This window comes from Canis aureus, chromosome 7 (assembly GCF_053574225.1).
Source record: "Canis aureus isolate CA01 chromosome 7, VMU_Caureus_v.1.0, whole genome shotgun sequence".
In the NCBI taxonomy this organism is placed as follows: domain Eukaryota; kingdom Metazoa; phylum Chordata; class Mammalia; order Carnivora; family Canidae; genus Canis; species Canis aureus.
The window spans coordinates 28,506,866-28,526,743 of record NC_135617.1 but is presented as its reverse complement, the minus strand read 5'-3'; the positions used below and the strand labels follow the sequence as shown (position 1 = coordinate 28,526,743).

The 19,878-nt window shown below is 37.6% G+C and overlaps 1 long non-coding RNA gene across 1 annotated transcript in view; it reads left to right on the top strand.

Moving 5' to 3' along the window:
• Positions 1-19,878, top strand: part of LOC144317188 (uncharacterized) — a 74,558-nt gene that overhangs the window by 11,787 nt on the left and 42,893 nt on the right. Inside the window, exon 2 of the long non-coding RNA XR_013383120.1 lies at positions 10,502-10,614. This is a non-coding gene — a long non-coding RNA (uncharacterized LOC144317188). The remainder of the gene's footprint in view (positions 1-10,501; positions 10,615-19,878) is intronic.

The following is a 19,878-nucleotide window of genomic DNA, read 5'->3' as shown; positions in this document are numbered from 1 at the left end:
TAATAGTGGGCAATTTAATATAGCTTTTAAAAATTTATTGTCACAGCAGACGTAAAATTAAGGACATGGAATAGCCTGCTAATGATGAAATAACAGGTTTGATTTAATAGCTATATATATAAAACCATACTTTTCAATCAGAGAATACACATTCTTTTCAAGCCCACATGGAACATTTATAAAACATTCAAGACAAGAAGGAATTCCAATAAATTCCAAAAAATCAGTGTAATACCCATCAAGTTCTCTCACTTTAAGTTTGTTAGAAAATTGGAAGAAAATACATGAACATGTTAACTCTATTTCTTTTGAAGTTTTTTTTTTAATTTTTTATTTATTTATGACAGTCACACACACACAGAGAGAGAGAGAGAGAGAGAGAGGCAGAGACACAGGCAGAGGGAGAAGCAGGCTCCATGCACCGGGAGCCCGATATGGGATTCGACCCCAGGTCTCCAGGATCGCGCCCTGGGCCAAAGGCAGGCGCCAAACCGCTGCGCCACCCAGGGATCCCTCTATTTCTTTTGGATTGGGATTGTGGATAATTTCTATTCCTTGAAATACTCCGCTGTGTTCCCTTTTATTAACAAGTAATTATAAAAAAATAAATAAATAAGAATCCGTGTGTGGCTGGAGGTGGAATAGCAGACCAAGTGGAAACTTCAAGGATAAAGGAAATAACTTCTGAAGTCCTAATAACTCTCCTATAAATCTTGCCTAATGACCAAGACTTTTGTCCACCTTTTAGTATTTATATGACCTAGTCCAGGCAAAACCAAAACAAACCAACAAACACATGAAAAAAGTAATCTTTGTATTTAATTTCATCTAGGTATTCACTGAGTAGTCCTTATGATGATGCTTAGAAATATTAATGAACTACAGAGTTATACTCCCATGTATTGTCATGTAATTGGATTTCTCATTCAGTTGTTGATAAATCTTTTGTTGGCAGCTAAATACTTTCTCTCAGTAATGTTTATTTTATCTTTTAATGTTATTGTTTCTTCAGGTCCAATGAATTAACTTATCAGCCAATCTTTACTGACACAGTTTGTTGAGATACTTAGCTTCTGTAGGGCTCCGTTTTCTGGTGCACATAATGAAGGATGTTCCAATGTTTTTCAAACTTTAATGTTTTTGTGAACGACTTAGGGATCCTGTTAAAGCACAGATTCTGGCTCAGTGTGAAGTGGAGCCTGAGAATCTGCATTGCTATCCAACGTGTATTTTTAGTCGCAGGGTTCTAGGGACCTTTGCAGCCCCCAGAGGCTTCAGAGACAATATTTCATCACTGCTTTTTAAAAATAATATTTTATTTATTTATTCATGAGAGACACATAAAGAGAGGCAGAGACACAGGCAGAGGGAGAAGCAGGTTCACCACAGGGAGCTTGATGCAGGACTTGATCCCAGGGCCCAAGGATCATGCCCTGAGTCAAAGGCAGTTGCTCAACCACTGAGCAACCCAGGCGTCCCTCATCACTTCTTAAGGTGATTTCTACAGAAATGTGGGACTTAGAGTGAGTTATACTGCAAAGGGTCCCTTCTTCATCTTCTCCCTACCAACACTTTTATCACCTTGAATCTTGCCTAGAGGGCAGAGTGGGGAAGAGACACCTGCCAGATTGTGACTATCAGTGTGGAAAAGATGGTTGAATGGTGGCAGTGGCTGGAGGAGGAAGGGGAATTGCACACTGATATGAGTCACATTTGCTGACTGAGCTCTATTTTACTGATGCTGTGCCCGTCTCCTGCCTTCTCACTGGAACTAATTAAATAGGCCCATCAGGCTGATATGTGATACAGTTTCAACCCACCACATTGTAAAATTATATTTGTCCCACTCTTCCAAGCCCTGGGGACTCTTCTACCCACTGGTCTAGTGCCAGGCACTGAAGTCGATATAAAGCAAGGAGACTTGATTTTCTCCTGCAGGGGAGCTTAGACTATGGTTGAGGAGGCAAAAACAGATGGAGAAAAGGCAATAAGTGAAAAGAGAGAAGATTCTGAATATTGTTACTTACTCTGATTGAGGACATAATGTTAACCTTGCTTTATTTGAGCAAAGTTTTTGGTGGCATGAATTTAATAAGAGAAAACACTGCATCTGAATTGTTCCTAATCAAGCTAATTGAACAAAGGGAAGAGTTCCAAGAACACCTTTAGTACTGATGGAGAACATTTATTTTCACTGCAAGACATAGACCCTAAGGAACCCTCCATTCCTTTCTCGAATGAAATGTGAACTCTTACAATAAGGTTGATATTCCATTTTTACGTCATTGATGGGATCCAAGCATAGTAATGGGATTACTGATCAATGACATGAATTATAAATTTTTAATACTAAATCATTTTTTTGTTTTTATTTCAAGGAATAGATTTGATACAATTTTTATTGGTCATCAGAGAAACAAAGGAATTTGGTTTGACAGGTGGTAAGGCAACCGAAAACAATGGCTTTGCATTCCCAATATTGAAACTTACTGAAAGTACCTTTGATTGGCTAGTTATAAAAAATGCACAAAAGTGTAATGTTATAGGAAACTGATTTCAAATAGTTCACAGCAAAGCTCTGGTGTCCTTAGATAATATTCTTATTTTGCCTAGTGGACTTTTATCTGTTTTGGGCAGCTCTGCTGATCAGTAGTAGCTGTTTCAGGAGGGGAAATCTTAGTGGTAAAAGTGGTGCTCAGCTTGTGGCAAGGCAGCACAAAGAAGACAAAGGAGAAAAGAATTAATGCCCCCAAATTAGGACTTTTAAAATGTTTACTGGATTTAATGGCTAAAGATTTTAAGTGCCCTGAGTGGAATTTAAATTTTATATTCATGATATCCGGATTTAGGGAGACAGGAAAAGGCTAAAGAGGTTTTTGGGAAATGATCCCTGTACTCCTAGAATCTAGCTGAACCTCACCTGCTCAGAAGTGAATATCTAAAGCATGGCTTAAGATTGAACATACTTCTAATGAGATTCTAGGAGCTCTCTTTTCCCCTGATGATATTAAATCACTTTTTTCTTAGAGTTACATAATTTCCCTCCAAAACCTTTTTTCACATTCGATCTTTCTTGAAAACCAAACTAGAAAGCTCTTTCAAAAGCACATTTAAAAAAGCCTTCCCAGTGACCTTACAGAGCACCAAATATTTAGGTCAGTGAGATTTTGGAATATTTTCCAAAGTAAATGGGGAAGTTTTGGCACACACTCCAGGTTGCAAATTTAGACAATATCTATAGTCTTACAAGTGAAACCTGGGGTCATTTTGAAGGATTGGGATCTTTTTTAGACATGACACAACTGCATTCTGTCCTCATGGATCTCTGTGGTGAAATCCATCCCCTTTCCAGGAAGAACTTGATGCTACAGCCATCAGCATCTTCCTAGATTTGCTTCAGCTGCAGACAGCCACACCCTCAATGGCATCCCCTTTCCAGACGTCCACATCCAGGGACCTATGATGGCAGGGTTATCAAGGCCCAGTGAGGCCTCACAATGATGAACGGTACATGTTCTAATTTCCTAGGGGAGTGGCTGAGGCTTTATCATCCTGTATCACAGTTTGACCTTTCCCTCTGCTCAATCTGCCCCTGCCCCTCTCTTACACATGTGCTCATTGTTGCATCCAGAGACGATACCAGGAGTGGTTCTAGAACACAGGCAGTAACATAGGGCTTTGGTGTTGAATCACTTATGTTTAGCTGACAATGAGGACTCCACTACTGGTGATGAGTGGAACATAGGAAGCCCCTAGCTCTGGTCGTGAATTAGGATGGTATACTATTAGAAAGGAACTCACTAGCAGATGTTTTATCAAGCATGTTGAAAAGTACGAAGAAATAGTAACTGTAAAGAAAACAGCACAGAATGGCAATCGCTTAGTGCCACTGATGTACTAGAAGATAAAAGGTACAGGTTAAGAACTAGTGCTTTCACCAATAGAAAATGAGTGGAGATAGGGGCTGCTGGGTAGCTCAGTCTGTTGGGCATCCTACTGTTGATTTTAGCTCAGGTCATGATCTTAGGGAGCCCTGTGTTGGGCTCCATACTGGGGGTGAACCTGCTTAATATTCTTTCTCTCTCCTTCTCCCTCTGCTCCCTCACCCAGGTACGTGTGCTCTCTCTTACTCTCTCTCTTAAAAAAAAAAATGAGTTGGGATTTAGATAAACTGGTAAGAAAACATATTTCTAAGCCCACAGAGTAGGTGTAGGTGACAACACTCTGGAAGACAGAAAAGAAGAGGAGGAGGAGGAGCAGAAGAAAAAGGAATTTAGAAAGGATAAAGATTTCAGAAAAGAAAAAACTGTGAGGAGCTATCTGCACCAATATAACTTGTTGCAATAAAGCTGATTATTGTTGGTCACTCTCCTTTATTAGTTCTTAGTTTCCTAGCCTTCCTTGTGTTTTCCAGGGGTTAGCTGTATCTTTATTTGTGAATCTCAGCTATGAATATTCAAATCTTCTTCACACATAAATGTGTCAACTGTCATGGTTGCTAATAACTAGATGTACAAAGTGATAATACATCTCTTTTGTCTATATTGCCAATACTCTTTAAAAAAAAAGATTTCATTTATTTATTCATAAAAGACACAGAGAGAGGCAGAGACACAGGCGGAGGAAGAAACAGGCTCCTCGCAGGGAGCCAGATGTGAGGGACTCAATCTCAGGACCTCAGGATCACAACCTGAGCCAAAGGCAGGTGCTCAACCAATGAGCCACCCAGGTGCCCCAGTATATTGCCAATACTCTTGAATTTCATTTATCTGTATGCATTCCACACTGATCACACCAAAAGCAAAAATTATGAGCATTTCTCTACCTTTATCATTCTGTCGTATAGAACTAAGGTTCGGAATGAACATGATAAGCATTTTTTTTACTGTGATATAACTGACATATAACATTATGTTAGTTTTAGGTGTACAACATAATGATTCAATAGTTGTATAGATTGACAAGTGATTGCCACAATAAGTCTAGTTAACAGTTGTTACCATATGCAATTACAAATTTTTGTGTGTGTGATAAGAACTTTTAAGATCTACTCTCTTAGCAATTTTCAGATATATAATGCAGTATTATTAACTATAGTTGCCAGCATTTTATTTTAGAACTGGTAATTTGTAACTTTTGACTACCTTTATCCATTTTGTCTCTCCTCGACCCCTGCCTCTGGTAACCACCATTCTATTCTCTGTATCTCTGAACTTGATGGTTTTGTTGTTGTTGTTGTTGTTGTTGTTGTTGTTTTAGATTTCACATAAAAGTGAGATCACACAGTATTTATTTCATTTAGCATAATGCTGTCAAGGTCTAGCCATGTTGTCATAAGTGGCCAGATTTCCATCTTTGTAGTTGAATAGTATTATATATATGGATACATAAATATTACATATTACATATAATATAAAATTTATTTATCCATTTATCCTTTGATGGATACTTAGATTGTTTCCATATCAGGTATTGTAAATAATGCTTCAATGCACAGAGGGGTATATATTTCCTTTTGAGTTAGTGTTTTTATTTTCTTCAGCTAAACACCCAGAAGTGGAATTGCTAGGTCATATGATAGCTCTATTTTTAATCCTTTGAAAAACCTTTATATGTTTTCCACAGTGGCTGCACCAATTTACATTCCCATCAACAGTGCACAAGTGTTCCTTATTCTCCACATCCTCACCAATACTTGTTATCGCTTGTCTTTTTGATAGGAGCCATTCTGACAGGTGAGAGATGTTATTTCATTGTGGTTTTGATTTGCATTTCCCTGATGATTGGTGATATTGAGCGCCTTTTTATGTACCAGTAGCCGTCTGTACATCTTCTTTGGAAAAATATTTATTCAGATCTTCCATCCATTTAGAATTCAGATTGTGTGTTTTTATTTGTTTTTCTGTTTTGTGGGTGTTGTTTTTTTTTTTTTTTGCTATTGAGTTGTATGAGTACTTTATACATTTTGAATAATAACCCCTTATCAGAAATGTAATTTGCAAAGATTCCCATTCATTAGATTGCCTTCTCATTTTGTTGATGATTTCTTTCATTGTGCAGAAGCTTTTTAGTATGTCATAGTACCACTTGTTTACTTTTGCTTTTGCTGCTTTTGATTTTAGTGTCAGATCCAAAAAGCATCACCAACACCAATGTCAGGAAGCTTACTGCCTGTGGTCTCTTCTAAGGTTTTATGGTTTTAGGTCTTACAGGCAAGTATTTAATCCATTTTGAGTTGGGTTTTGTATATGGTTGAGACAGAATTCCAGTTTCATAATTTTGCATGTGGCTGTCTAGTTTTCCCGACATTATTTATTGAAGAAACTGTCCTTTCCCCATTGTGTATTCTTGGCTCCTTTTTAAAAGTTAATTGATTATATATATTTGGTTACATTTCTGGCTGTCTGGTCTGTTCCATTAATCTGTGTGTCTGTTTTTATGCCAATACCACACTGTTTTGATTACTATAGCTTTACAACATAGTTTGAAATCAGGAAGTGTGATGCTCCAAATGTATTCTTCATTAGCATTTTGTAATGGACCAAAAACTGTTTCTCAATCTCCTGATGGAGAAACTTTTGTTTCCTTAAGCCTTTCAAGAATCTTTCTAAGTGATTTTTTTTAAAAAGATTTTATTTATTTATTCATGAGACACACATACACACACACACACACACACATACACAGAGAGAGAGAGAGAGGAGAGAGGCAGAGACACAAGCCGAGGGAGAAGCAGGCTCCATGCAGGGAGCCTGATGTGGGACTTGATCCCGGGACTCCAGGATCATGCCCTGGGCCAAAGGCAGGTGCCAAAACACTGAGCCACCCAGGGGATCCCCTCTAAGTGATTTTTAAAGAAAGATTTATTTAGGGACACCTCGGTGGTTCAGTGGTTGAGTGTCTGCCTTTGGCTGAGGGGCTGATCACAGGGTCCCGGGATCGAGTCCCACATCAGGCTCCCCAAGGGAATCCTGCTTCTCCATCTGCCTGTGTCTCTGCCTCTCTCTCTGTGTGTCTCTCATGAATAAATTAAAAAGATCTTATTTATTTTTAAAAAGATTTATTTATTTATTTATTTGAAGGAGAGAGAGAGAGAGAGTGCGCACACATGAGAGAGTGCAGATGAACAGGGGGAAGAGCCGAAGGGGAAAGAATCTCAAGCATACTCCATGCTGAGCACAGAGCCTGATGCAGGGCTCAGTCTCACAACCCTGAGATCATAACCTGAGCAGAAGCCAAGAGTTGGACACCTAACTGATTGAGCCCACCCAGGTGCCCCTAATCTTTCTAAATGATTTAAAAATGAACAGAAGGTTAAAGCAAAAAAAAAAAAAAAATTGGAAGGTAAACACTGGAGATATTAGAACATTGGTTTAACTAGTACCAGGTAGAGAGGTAAAATGACACTGAGAAATACATATTACTTCATGTTTTTTTATGGATACATTTATGCACTTGCCATTTAAAAAATAGAGATGATTTAAAAATGTTTTTATGGGAAAAGAGAAACCTTCACTCACTCTTGAATGAAAGTGATCTCTCAGGCAGCCCATGGAAACTACACTGAATGGGACAGTATAAACAGCTTAAGATTTGGAATTCCATGTATAGCACACATAATCAAGTTCTGGTGGAATCAAGAGAACTTGACCAAATCACCTCACTTTCTGGAACTTCAATTATCTCTTCTTTATATAAATGGCTCTCAAAACTAGATGCATGTTAGAATCATTTGGGAGCTTTTTACAAAGAAAATTCTATCATCACAGATTAGTTTTGCCTTCCTCTGAACTTTATAAAATGAAAGAATACATAATTTACTATTTTGTGCCAGCTTTTTAAGTTTAGCATCATTTCTTTGAAATTATATTTCATTATTATTGCTATAAAATATTCCATAGCATAAATATATCATAAATTATCATTTTCTGTTGATAGACATTTGGGATGTTTCTAGTCGAGGGCTATCATATGTAATAGTGCTATGGTGAATTCTAATCTGTGTCTTAGAGTATACTGGTATTCTCATTTTTGAGGGGTAGATGTGTAGAAGCAGAATTGCTGACACATAGAGATTTTGCATGTTTTCATTTTAACATGTATTTCAGTCAGATTTCCAAAGTGGCTGTTCCAAACAGCAGGTCATAAGAGTTCCAGTTCTCTGATATGTGGTATCTTTTTAAATGTTTTAGTCATTCTGGAAGATATGCCATGATATTTCATTGTGGTTATAATTTTCACTTTCCTACCTGTTGATGTTGAATACTTTTTTCAAGTTCTTTTTGGGCATTTGAGTATCATCTTTAATGAAGTGCCTGTTCAAGGTTTTTGCCCATTTAATCACTGGATTGTTTGTCTTTTCCTTATATGTTTTGGATACGAGTCCCTTGTTGACTTTATGCATTGAAAAAAGTTTTTCCCTCTCTGTGACTTGCTATTTCATTTTTTTGCTGTCTTATGATAAAGGTAATTTCTTAATTTAATGAAATCTAATTTATCATTGTTCTTTATGATTACCCTACTTAAGAAATCTTTGCCTATTCCTTGGCCATTAAATATTCCGTGTTTTCAGGCAGCCCTGGTGGCGCAGCGGTTTAGCGCCGCCTGCGGCCCAGGGTATGATCTTGGAGACCCGGGATCGAGTCCTGTGTCAGGCTCCCTGTGTGGGGCCTGCTTCTCCCTCTGCTTGTGTCTCTGCCTCTCTCTCTCTCTCTCTCTGTGTCTGTATGAATTAAAAAAAAAAAAGATCTTTAAATATTTCATGTTTTCTTTTCCCAATTTTATTATTCTCAATGCTTTCACATGTAGGTCCACAATGCATTTGGAATTAGTGTGAATTAAGAGTCAAGGTTCATTTTTCCCCCCATATGGATATCCAACCATTTATATAAAAGATTTTCTACATCTATGTTCATGAGATAGATTGAGTGATGATTTACTTTTCCTACAATGTCCTTGTTCAGATTTGGTTATCTGGGTTATGCTGGCATCATAAACAAATCAGGAAACATTTCCTATTTCTCTATACTCTTAAAAAGTTTGTGTGAGATTCGTATTTTCTTTCTTAAATGTTGGAAAGAATTAACCAATGATGCCATCTGGGCAGTTTCCCAAATCAAAGTCCTGCTAGGTTAGTGGTTAGCCTTCTGGTTTTTCTCCAATATGTCAATGCCTTCTTAATTTTTTTCCTTATTTGCTCAGTTATAAAGCCATTGAAAAGCACAAGGAAGAACTTGAATATCATTACAGAAGATTTTTAGAGGATATTCACATTAATGCCCAATAAGGAAATTCTAGTTATGGTTTTAAGAACTAAGAATCGTGTCATTTCTCCAGAAAACACATTTAAGTGGATGAAAACAGGAAAAAAATAGTGTGTAGGTGTGATAAGTGCTTTCCTTTTTGTGCAAAACAAGATAGGAGCACTGTGTCTGTGATCTAAGGGTGCATTTGCTTATTTGTTAGATTTCTAAAAATGTGCCTTCACTAATAGGCCTCTGGATGTTGGTAAAAATAAGCATTGTAATTAAACAAATGAAATGGCATGGCTCTGTTGAACTGTGAGAGTTTTGTTTCAGACTGTAATCCAGTTTAGGGGAGGAGTAGAGAATAAGTAGACAGGTTGTCCAGGTTTGTAACAGGTACCATCACTATCGGCTTACGGGAAGGAGGGAAAAACTGATGCCTCCATTAACTTAGTACTACATTAAGTGACTTGGAAAGTATTAACTGCAGCAGTATTAACTACACAAAATCTCTCTCTGTCCACCTTTTTCTCTCCCCTCTCTCCATCTCCAACAGCTTTGACTTTCTCTATCACATTTCACCTCATCTGACCTCCCTAACTCCCACCCACCCAGCCAATACAGCTTAACCACAAAATGCAAAATAAACCCCTATCTCCCAACAAAATAGAAGGAAAACTAGACAGTGAAACAGTTCAAATGGGAATCCGAAAAGGCACTAAGATGATGCTTCATGTGTTATTGAGGAAAGAGTGCAAACTAGCTGTAGGTCTTGGAGAGGGGCCTCTCTGGGCACAGGGTTGAGGGGGGAACCTTGATGGTGAAAAAAATCATTGGAAAAATTGGAATAAATCTTGGGAGATTTTAGAGAAGATTTTAAAACAGGAAGAAGTGGTTACAGTATGGGTAACTCTAGAGTTTCTGACCCAGGGATATGTAACTGGGGAATAATTGTAAAACCAAAAGAAGTTACCGTTCAAGTGGATTAAAGTGAATGAATATGACCTTGAAACAGAGGTGAATCTGTAAGCTCAAAGAGAAGCAATTTCACTTTCTCATTAATCAAGGAAGCCAAAAGAAATGTTTCTGGTGTGCAAGGAAGATGGAAGTACAAGCAAGTTAGGACGGGGCCTGTGAAATTACTGTAAAATGGCATCGCATATGTCAACTCACATCAGAAGGAATGTATCGCTGCAAAAGCACGTAGATGTAACCCATTTCCCTTATGTGTAGTGAAATGTGTGTTTATTTTGTAGAGCTGAATGAACAACTGCAGAAGAGGATGGTAGGAGAGCTGAAGGAATCATGATTCGAGTGGCAAGTTCTCTTCAGGGGAAACATCTGGTTTTCTGGGAGTTAGAGGCAGAAGGTAACCTGAGTGAAACTGCAAAGAGCTTTTTTTTTTTTTTGGTAACTGTTTGTCCACCTTGTATTGCCCTAACATAGCAACCAAGACAGAGATTGTTTACCAAGCTTCTTGATGAGTCCGATGTGGTTGGCTGTGAGAATTCCCTACAGAACTTCATGTCAGTGTCAGAACCACTAGGGCAAGATTTATAGCACTGCCTTCTTTGTCGCCTTTGCCCTGCTACAGCCCAAACAGAAAAACGCTGGCCCTGATATCACCCTCTGGAATTCCATCAGATCTTAGCATTTCCCAGCTGTTAACAACCATGTGAAATTGCTCGTAACTGCACTTCAGTGGAACTTTAAAGAGTTTCATCAGACCATTAGAGACACTGATACCCTGCCCTGTTCTCTTTGCCAGTCACTGGAAGCAGGCGCTAGCATGCTCTGCCATGGTTCTTCCTCTGATTCCTCATTGGTTGACCTGAATTCACACACAGCTTTCACTTCCTTTCTAGAAGTGAACCAGAAATACTTCGGTCAGCCTTTTAAGGTATATAGTGCCTAATGAAATAGAGGGATATTTCTTGAGCCCAATGTGGCCATTCTAGTGTAAAATTCAATACAAGGACCCCTTTCCAATTCTCTATACATCGCGTTTCTTTCTTCTTGTCCTTCGCCGTCATGCTGGAGAGAAATCTGTTGTCAGGGAGTCATCGTGAAGATCAAACTATGCTGGAAGAATACAGTGACCATTTTTTTAAAGCGAGGGTGGGGTTGGAGGTGTGGGCTGATAACAGCTGATGACTCCGAGGAAGTTCTACTTCTTTCATCCTTAAACAGTAATTTTATTTGTTGCTTACACACTGAAAAGTGAAAGCAAATCTAAGAGATCATGTAGGCTAGAAAGGCCAGAGGGTCCTCCAAAAGATGCAGTTCCAAATTAGATTTGTTCCTACCCTGGCTATTGACCATAGATAGTAAAATCTGGAAATTGATATCAACTCTTCCCTGGTTCCTACAGAGTGAAGTCCAGTAAAAGTGCGAGCGCACTCTGAGTTCATTAAAGCCTTGTTGACTGGTTCATTTATTGCTAACCCTGCTGCGTTCATATACTCCCACCCTGATCTTCTGTCTTGAAGTTATAGCAAGTGGTTGTGGTATCATGGAAGGACTGCTCTTTGATCACTCTCTTCTCTCTGGCAATAACAGGAAATTAGTAAATGTAGATTGAAGAGATGAGTGAGGAATTTCTGGACATCATTAGTCAAGGGAGGGTGGGAGAGCAGAATGGCCAAGGAAGGAAAATAGAGCACGGAAGGATGGGCTAGGAGGCAGAGAGGTCTGATGGGAAAGGGGTTTAAGGGATGAAAGTGGATAAGGTTTTGCAAAAGAGGATTGAAGAGTTGTTAAAATAGTTCTCCCTAGGTGTTTAAGGGGACGCTTAATCCCCTTCCTGCATCTTTTTATCCACTATACACACTAGTGATAAGGCACAGGAGATAAATCTAGGGTTTCTGCCTACTTTAGGAGGTGGGTTTGGAGAGTATTCAAGGAGGTAAAGCCCCCTGGCTCCTTTTCCTTTTAGATCCTTTGTGTGTATATGTTAATTTTATTTTCTTAAGGATTCTCATATCCATCCTTTCTTCTCCACCCAGTGGTGTGCCTTAATTCCGGCCCTTGCATCATTTCCTACTGCGGAGATTAGAGTGACCTTCTGATTTATTTTCCAGCTTCTAATAGCACTGGCCCAATGTCCTACCAACATTGCTACCAGAGACATCTTTACAAAACACAAATCTGATTGTATTACTGCCTTATTAAAAGTTTTTCAGTGGTTTCTTTATCTTCCAAACTCCCACAAGACACTTCATGATTGAGACCCTGACTACATCTTCAGTCTACCTTTCGCCAGGTGCTAGCATTACTAAACCTCTTGCAGCCCCAGGAGTCTACATAGTGTCACTGACTACTATGCATTTGTATAAATGGCTTCCTCAGATAGGAATCCTTTGCATTGTTTCCCTTCAGCAACCTTCCACTCCCATCACCTAGTAACTTCTACTTATTCTTTTATACACTTAGCACAAGTATCATCTTACCTGAAAACCTCTCTGACATCATCGTCGTTGGGGTGCTCTTTCTGAGTGCTTCTTTAGCACCCTGTATTATAGCCATTATGACAATACCTAATGGCTGTTGTTAGCTTCCTTTGGCTCCGGTCATGATCCCAGGACACTGGGATCAAGTACCTCATTGGGCTCTCTGCTCAGCAGGGAGTCTGCTTCTCCCTTAGCTCATGCTTACTCTTTCTCTCTCTCAAATAAACACATAAGTAATCATAAAAAATAAAGAAAACCCTGTTGCCTGTAACAGTAATGAGCAGACAGTGGGTATTCAATGACTATTTGAAAAAAAAAATAAAGACTGAAAGCTTGAAGGAGACTATACTAGAATGTTGATCATTGCTTCCCCTGCTCATAGCCTTTCTGCACCATGTGATCCTATTCCTCATCTCCAATGGATTAAGACTATCAATAGTATGTTTATAAAGATGAGCTGAGCCAATCAAATTCATTTTCTGGGGCTTCCATGTTGGGGAATGAGAAGCTGAATGATTTAGGAAAGGGAAGCAACGCTGAAGGTGTGATGTAGAGTCAAGACACAGATGTGGTGGAAACAGAAATTATAGTAAGGAGAAGACGTCAGTTAATGGAGAGATGCAAATAGAGCAGATGCAAAGGAAAAACAGATGTCACAAGAGAGGAATCATATAACCAGAGAGAGAGAGAGAGAAAGAGAGAAATACAGAATGAGAGACAGAGACAGAGAGATTTCTGTGGTTCCTATTATATCCAGAGTCCCAACTAGAGGTGGATTCTCTTTGCCATTAAATCTTTATAGGAACTGATCTGAATAAATCCTGTTCATTGTTAGTAAGAGTCTTAACTGAAACAGAGAGAGAGGAGAGGGGAGGAGAGAGGAGATGTGACATTGCAATTTATAATAAGAAATACACATTTGGTCTTCTTCCATCCTGTTTCTGGCAAAGCTCCTAAAACCCTTAGAATTTCTCAAGCGATGAGGGTGACAAAGGTGTCTTTTGTTATGTGAATGAGATGACTTTTGGATCTCCTCTAAGGATGGGGGCTAGTTGCCTGGAGAACCAACCATGGGTTTAGAGGAGATGGGAAAGGAACTGCTGGTAAATCAGTCATTAATGGCCAATCATGTCGAAGTAATGAAATTTTCATAAAAACCCAAAAGGGCAGGCAGAGCTGCCCTTTGGTGTCTCTGGGTTGTGGACAGATGGAGATGTGGGGAGAGTGGCTAAAAGCCTTGCACCCTTTCTGCAAACCTTGTCCTGTGCATCTCTTCTGTCTGGTTGTACCTGGACTATATTCTTTTATAATAAACTGGCAATCTAGTAAGTAAAATGTTTCTCTGACTTCTATGAGCCACTCTAGCAAGTTAACCAAACCCAAGAAGGGGCTTTGTTAGAACCTCCGATCTATAGTTGTAGGGTCAGAAGCACAGGTGACAATCTGGATTTGTGATTGGCATCTGAAGTGGCAGAGGTGGGGAGTAATGCAATTTCAGTCTTGTAAAATTTAACCTGTGGGCTCTAATGGTATCCTCAGGTAGGGTGTGTCAGAATTGAGATGAATTGTAGGACACCCAGCTGCTGTCAGAGAATTGCTTAGTGGTGTGGGAAAAACATCCATACATTGAAATTGGTAACCAGAATTATAGAAAGGAAAGAAATGAAAAAACAAAACAAGTAAGACTTGTTTTAGACCTCCAGTTTCCCTCTTCTCCATGCTTCTCTGCTTGCTTCAGGATTTAGTTCATGTTATAAAGAAACAAGGAAATTCTTCCTTTGCCCACTAGCCCAGACCCTTGGGACTAGGTAGCCATCATCTTTTCCCTCCTGAAGGCTCACCTTGCCTGCTGCTCTGTGGCATTGTCACTGTGAGTTATGTGCAAGTGAACAGAGGTCTGAGGAAACAGTATAAATCCCTGATGCTAACATATTTAAATTAATTAAGGAAGTAAAGCATGTTAAATACTCTATTGAACTTCAGTTCAAATAGAGTCAAACTTCAGTAGCAAATGTAAATGCACAATAGTCAAACTTCAGTAGCAAATGTAAATGCACTTAAGAAATATTTTTGGCATTAGCAAGTTGATTACTAAATATTTTTAAGATCTGCAAATATCAAATATTAATACTTTCAGAGAAAAGTTGTAAGACAATAAATGAACGATTTTGTTTCTAATCTGTATCTGAACAATTGTTTTATTGTTGCAATACTGACACTATGACCTATAATATTAAGAAATAGTTCTTATTTACTATTTTATGGATTTATCAAAGAGAATATCTTCAAAGAATGTCTTAAAAGGACTCTCAAAATATTTTCAGATACTAATTGGTAAATAAGAATTAATATAATTATGTGAGACTCCAAAAAACTGACAAGATTGTAATGATTTCCTTGTAGTTGGGAGAATGACCAATATTTTAATAATTTTTTAGGAAATAATAAAAAAATATGAAAAAGTGTTAGATGTTGGCAGAAATTCATTAGCTGTGTGACACGTCATGGAAAGACTTGGGGAAAAAAAATCCCCAAACATATTTGTATGGAAAGGACCAAAATTTCCAAGAAGTGTTTTTGACGGTTAAGTGAGAGGAAGACTCACATTTAACTGTTGAATTATTTCTTTATAAAAAGCAGAAGTTAGAAAATTCCTAAATAGAATGAGAAGGAGTGCCATGTCAAATCTAATGAGTCCTTTGGGGAATTCCATATATTTTTTTCAGCTTATTAAAGTATAGTTGACAAAATTGTAACATACTTGAAGTGTCCATTGTGGTGATTTGATATACATACACATTGTGAAAGGATCCCCACCATCTAATTAATTAACACATCCATCACTTCACATATTTATTTTTTAGGGGTTTTTTGGGTAAGAACATTTAAGCTCAACTCTCTTAGCAACTTTCAATTACATAATAAAGTGCTATTAACTATAGTCATCATGTTTTATATAAGATCCTCAGAGCTTACTGATCTTTGAGTTGACGGTTTGTACCATGTTACCAGTCTTTCCCTATTTCCCCCATCCCCAGCCCCAGGCAACCACTCTTCTACTCTTTGTTTCTATGAGTTTGACTTTTTTTGTTTTCGATGCCACATATAAGTGAGATCATACAGCATTTTTCTTTTTTTGGTGTCTTTCATTTAGCATAATGCCCTCAATTTCCATTCATGTTATTGCAAATGGCAGGCTGCCCTTCTTTCTAGTGGCTGAATAATATTCCATTATTAGTATTAATAATATTTTACAATTATCAATTAATAATTCGATTAATACATATGGACTTTTTCTTTATCCATTCATCCATTCATAGACACTTAGGTTATTTCCATACCTTGGTTATTTTAAGTAATACTGCAGTGAAATAGGAGTACAGATATCTTTTTGATATCCTGTTTTCATTTCCTTTGAGTATATATCCAGAAGTGGAATACTGAGTCATATAGTAGTTTTATTTTTAATTTTTTGAGGAACTTTCATACTGTTTTTCCATAGTGGCTGCATCAATTTACATCCCCACCAACAGTGCACAAGGGTTCCCTATTCTCCACAACCTTGTCAATATTTGCTATCTCTTGTCTTTTTTGATGATAGCCATTCTATCAGATGTTTTGATATCTCATTGTTTATTTTATTTACATTTCTTTGGTGATTAGTGATGTTGAGCACCTTTTTATATAATGTGTTGGTCATTTGTAAGTCTTTTTCAGAAAAATGGCTACTCATTTCCTCTGCCCATTTATTAATCAGTTGGGTTTTTTGTTGTTGTTGTTGTTGTTGTTTTGGGGATTTTTTTGTTTCTATTGAGTTGTGAGTTCTTTATATATTTTGTATATTCACCCCTTATTCAATATAGGATTTCAAATATTCTCTCCCTTACATAGGCCTGGAAATTTGATATATTTTTAAAATAGTTTCTTTTAAACAAATGTTGGTGAAGATGTAGAGAAAAAGGAATCATCATGCACTATTGGTGGGAATGCAAACTGATATAGCCATTTTGGAAAATAGTATGGAGTTTTCTCAAAAAATTAAAAATAGAACTACCCTATGATCCAGTTATCATACTACTGAGTATTTACCCAAAAAAATATGAAAATGTGAATTTGAAGGGATATATTGACCCCTATGTTTATTGCAGGGTTATTTATAATAGCCAAACTATGGAAGTACCCCAAGTGTCCATTGGTAGATGAATGGATAAAGAAAGTGTGTTATCTATATCTATACATAATGGAATATTAGTCAGCCATAAAAAGGAATGAAATCTTGCTGTTTGCAATGACATAGATGGAGCTAGGTGTATTATGCTAAGTGGAATAAGTCAGGCAAAGAAAGGCAAATACCAAATGATATCACTCATATGTGGAATTTAAGAAATGAAATAGATGAACATAGCAGGGGAAATGGAGATGCATACCATAAAACAGATTCTTAACTGTAGAGACAAACGCAGGGGATGATGGAGGTGGGTGGGGGGATGCATTAAATAGGTAATGGGTATTTAGGAGGACACTTGTGATTAGCACTAGGTGTTGTATGTAAGTGACAAATCACTAAATTCTACTCCTGAAACTAATATTACACTATATGTTAACAAACTGGAATTCAAATAAAAAATTGAATTAAAAACTAAGAAATAAAAAGAAGATGTGGTAAATATATATACAATGGGATCTATTCAATCATAAAAAAGAATGAAATCTTGGAATGCCTGGGTGGCTCAGTTGGTTAAGTGTCTGACTCGTTATTTTGGCTCAGGTAGTGATCTCAGGTCTTGGGATTGACCCCCATGTCTGGCTCTGCACTCAGTTGAGAGTCTGCTTGAGGATTCTCTCCTTCTCTCTCTCTGCCCCTCACCCTGCTTGGAACAAAGATTGTCTTTTGAAAAATGGTGCTGAAACAACTGGACATCACATGCGAAAAAAAAAAAAAGAGGAGGGGGGAGAGAGGAGAAGAAGAAGAAAAGAAATGAGCAAAAGAAAATGAGCAGAGACTTGGACCTTAACTCCTTCACACACACACACACACACACACACACACACACAAAACCTCAAACTAGATCACAGATCTAAATGTAATATGCAAGATTTACAAAACTCCTAGAAGATAACTAGGAGAAAACCTAGACCTGGCATGTGGTCATCTTTCCAGATAATATACTAAAGGCACAGCCATGAAAGAAATCATTGATAAGCTCAAATTCATTAAAATTAAAAACTTCTGTTCTGTGAGAAACAACGTGAGGAGAATGGGAAGACAGTCCATAGATTGGGATAAAGGGGAAGACAGTCCATAGGTTGGGGTAAAATATTTGCAAAAGAAACATCTGATAAAGAACTGTTATCTAAAGCATACAAAAAGTCTTAAAACAACAATAAAAAGATGAACAATCTGACTAAAAAATGATCAAAAGACTTGAACAAACATGTCACCACAAAAGATGTATAGGTGGTAAGCATATGAAAAAATGTTCTACATCATATGTCATTAGAGAATTATAAATTTAAGTAACAAGATACCACAGCACATGTATTACAATGACTAAAATCCAAAATACCGAGAATGTAAATGATGGTGAGGATGTGGAGCAACAGGGATTCTCATTTATTGCTGGTGAGATTATAAAATAATATAGTCATAGTTTGGCAGTTTCTTACAAGACTGAACATGCTCTTACCATAAGATCCAGTAACTTGGTATTTACCTAAATGAATTGAAATCTTATATTCACACAAAAATTTGCACATGCAGCTTTATCCATAATTATCAAAATTTGGAAGCAACCAACATATCCCTTAGTAAGTGAACAAATAAGTAAACTGTGGTACATCCAGACAATAGAATATTGTTCAATTCTAATAATAAATGAGCTACCAAGCTATGAGAAGACATAGAGGAAACAAGTGCATATCACTAAGTGAAGGAGGCAATCTGAAAAGTCTATATGCTGTATGATTTCAACTTGTGACCTTCTGGAAAAGGCAAAACTATGGAGCCAGTAAAAATATTAGTAGTTGCCAAAGGTTGTGGGGGGAGGAGAGGATGAATAGTCAGAGTCCAGAGGATTTCTAGTGAAATTATTCTGTATGATACTATAATAATGATGGATATGTTTCACTATGCATTTATCAAAACCCACAGACTTAATAATATCAAGAATAAACTCTAGTGTAAACTGTGGGCTCTGTGTGATAATAATGTGTCAGTGTAGGTTCATCAAATATAACAAATGTACTACTCTGGTGTGGGATGTTTGCAGTTGGGAGAGGCTGCATATGTGTGTATATGGGGGCAGCAGATAGATGGGAAATTTCTGTATTTTTCACTCAATTTTTCTGTCAACCTAAAACTCTCCTAAAAAAATAAAGTTTGTTACTTAAAAGAATGATGAAAGACCTGTATTCGATAAGCACAAGAAATAGTACATTGTTCTATTATATGTTGTAATATGTGATTCAGAGAGAAATGGTGCTATCGCCAACACCAGATCCTCTTTTTTTTTTTTTTTTTGTTCCATTTTCAAGGCTCTAATCTCCAAAACTGTCTATTCCTCCTCTACCTCTAATAGACGGAGTTTGGAGAAAAGTCCTGAGAAATTTTAGATCAGCAATTTTCCCATAGGCACAATAGTTCTGCTGATTTTTTTGGTATATTTTTTATTGGAGTTTGATTTACCAACATATAGTATAACACACAGTGCTCACCCTGTCAAGTGCCCCCCCTCAGTGCCCATCACCCAGTCACCCTGTCCCCCCACCCACCTCTCCTTCCACTACCCCTTGTTCGTTTCCCAGAGTTAGGAGTCTCTCATGTTCTGTCAGCTTCTCTGATTTTTCCCACTCATTTTCTCTCCTTTCCCCTTTAATCCCTTTCACTTTTTTTTAATATATAGTTCTGCTGATTTTAATGACAAGAAATTTGCCCTTTAGAGACTCTTAAACTAGAAAACCTCCACAGGACCAGATGGAGTTCAACTATTCAACAAATCAAATCATGACTGAGTGAAGTAGCATTATTGTAGTCTTTGAATCTAGCCAAAATTTATTTTCCCATGACACTGATAGAAGCCTTGAAATATTTTTGATCTAGACCTAAATCATGATATACTCGTTGATTTACATTCCATAAGACCTGCAAATACCTCTAACTTATCAATATTTGAATATTGTTTGTG